At 38.9% G+C, this 2,947-nt stretch overlaps 1 pseudogene across 1 annotated transcript; it reads right to left on the reverse strand.

The window, feature by feature from the left end:
* Positions 1 to 563: 563 nt before the first annotated feature.
* On the reverse strand, positions 564 to 843 carry LOC105820847 (annotated as a pseudogene). Its single transcript, XR_001138024.1, has one exon. The product of XR_001138024.1 is annotated as a 60S ribosomal protein L39 pseudogene (transcript).
* Positions 844 to 2,947: the final 2,104 nt, after the last annotated feature.

Here is a 2,947-nt window from a genome sequence, read left to right on the forward strand (position 1 = left end):
AAACTATCATCTTTACCTGACAGTTATATAACAATATAACTACTGTTTAATTCCTTATATCTTTTATATATCTTAAATATCAGATAATTAGTTAATGAAAAGGTTGAGAAACCACACTATAGCTATGAAGGCGTCGCCCTGCCTCTATATACATAGATACCTTGAAAATTTTGTTTAGAGAGGGCAGAATCATAGAGCCTGAGACCATAATATTCAACCCTCACCCCCTTATTTTCAAGAAGAGGAAACTGTTCAGAGAGTTGACACAATTTGTTCAAAAACATTAGTAGTAGAACTAGAATTATTTGTAAAATCTTCTGATTATGCGTTAAACTTTTTTTGCTAAGTGTTCAAAGCCTCCACCTAATACTTTTTTCATAGTAGACTAAATTGTTTCCCCAAATACTCAGTTATTCTGTTTAGTTTTTCCCTAGTGATAACATTCAAATTTCTTTTTTTTCCAAACAGAGGTCTCACATATTTATTACTGAACCAGCTTATTAGAACAGAGCATATAAACAAAGAGAAAAATCACTTTCCCAGTGAAATGTGTCTGACCAGATAGTAGTGACGTTTTCAGCTTGATATGGTAAGATGATAGTGACCTTGATACAGCGGAAATATGTGTGCCATCATCTCGTGTGCAAGTCCTTATAGACCCAGCTTGGTTCTTCTCCAAAGTCTCCTCTCGGAGTTGTATCTGATTTTATTACCAGTTTTCATCCAAATCCACTGGGGAATGGGACGATTTTGCTTTTGTTTCTTAGCCAGAAATCACTTGATTCTGAAAGTCTTGGGAGAAGACATGGTGAGAAACGGAGTCAACCACACACATCAGGATGGCGGAGAAAGGGAGAAAGGGCCGAATGTCTTAAATGTCTCAGCAATCATACCACGAACAAGAGAAACTAAATTTACACACGTTACTTGAAATAGTCATCCGATCGGATATTTTCATGGGAAAAATCTCTTCTTAAATAAGTGACAAATGGGAAAATCTCAGTCAGTTTCTCATGTTTGGTTAATCCGGACTAGCTCACATTAGCACATTAACCAGGGAGATAAAGATGAGATGGTTTTTGCCAAGAAAGACCTGGGTGTTTTCCTGGGTTCAGGGCACTAGACATTGAGTTGCTCATTGTTCCTACAGATGTCTTCAATTTTATACTCAGACTTACATTTCCATTCCCATGGGTGATGTGTTGCAACATCCCCTCTGACTTTCCACGTTGCCTTGGGAACAAAACCATCTAAGGGATTCAGGAAACACACATAAAAAATAAGGATTCAATTGTAAAGGTTCATTCCATTTAAGCAAAGTTGGCTCCTTGCATTTTCTCCTTCGCAAACTAATGTGCACAATAGCTTATAAGGTAATTATTCATTCATTTTAAGACTTCAAGAATAGGGGACTCAGGCAGAATTTTCAAAGCAAAAGAAATAATCAGGTAGTTTTCATATCCCAGAGTTTTAAAACTCTACCAAATAACTCCATAAAAATGCCCAACACATACACATACACACACACACACACACACACACACACACACAAATAGGAGCTACCGGGAAAGTATTTCTGAATACATGAATCTTCCAGAATGTTTTCGCTTGTTATCCTTTTTTTCCACAGAAAAATTTAAAAATCCACTTACTCACTTTCACTTTGGAAATCTAAACCAAATTTGCAATTGCTTGAGTCATGAGGTAATATGTCGTGGGGCTTTATTTTTACCTGTGCCTGCTGTGGCCCAGAACTACCTTTTATGGTGAGGACAGGAGGGTAGATGGCGGGAGCAGCAGCCTGCCATTAAATTCATCTGCTTCTCAAAACCATTAGGACCAGTTGAGAATGCTATAGACTCAGTTCTGTGCTTTCTTTTAGTCCAATGCCTCAGGTTCACTCTAATGTCCCCAATCTCCATCCTTTTCCTGGGAACAGAGGACAATATTCCCTTCATGAGAGCCTTATATACAATATGAAGGAAAAGCAGAAACCAGGGAATAAACAGATGCATGTCTACACAGACTGGCCCCTGCCTGTGTTCTTCCTCCTACGATCTCCATGTTGCTGGAAGAGGTGAAACCAGAAACAATAGCTAATAGTTATGAAGCATTCTCTATAACCTGGGCTCCTTACCTATGCTGTCTCATTTAATCTTTGCACACACTAAAACACTGAGACCATTGTTACCCCTATTTTACATCTGTGAAAACTGATGCTTAAAGAAATTAAGTAACTTTCCCAAGGTCACTCAACCAGCAGATGATGGACCAGATTCAGATCCTGCCAGCCTAAATCCAGCCATCACCTTTAACCAGTGCTTGACTGAGAATTACCCCATAGTGATTGCTGGAACAGCTCCCCCCACGTCAGTGGCCTACTTCTTACCAAACTATAAAAATGTTACCTGTTTTACCTCTGGGCACTATGTTGAGACCAATTTGGATCCTCTATGAAAGAGTTATCATCTGAGAAAATTCTAGTGTGCAAATCATAACAAAGACATTAATACTTTTATTTTCAATCAATTTGATTACGGTATAATTTTTATATAATATGCACCATTTTCTGTTTTATATAATATACACCATTTTTTGTTTTTTTGCTTTTTTTGTGTCTGTGTGTGTCTTTTTTTTTTTTTAATCGAAGCTCCCTTACTGGTCCTGCTTCCATGAGTGGCTGTGACCAGGGGAAAAAGGAAGCGTCATCTCCACAACACTCCATTTATGTACACAGATCTAAACAGACAAGCACAGAGTCACTATTTTGGTTAGAAATTGGCAGCATGGGAAGGGATGGAACAGGTGAGGAGCAGGGGTGTTCTTAAAAAAATACAGCCTTCCCCCAACTGGGGTGCCTGGGGGGACCTTGGTCTGCTTCAACCCAGGAGGAATCAGAAGATCAAAAGCAGTTTGGGAAGGCCAGAACCGTCAGGGATGGAGGGAG

This window comes from Propithecus coquereli, unplaced genomic scaffold (genome assembly GCF_000956105.1).
Source record: "Propithecus coquereli isolate 6110/MARCELLA unplaced genomic scaffold, Pcoq_1.0 Scaffold115, whole genome shotgun sequence".
Taxonomy (NCBI): Eukaryota; Metazoa; Chordata; class Mammalia; order Primates; family Indriidae; genus Propithecus; species Propithecus coquereli.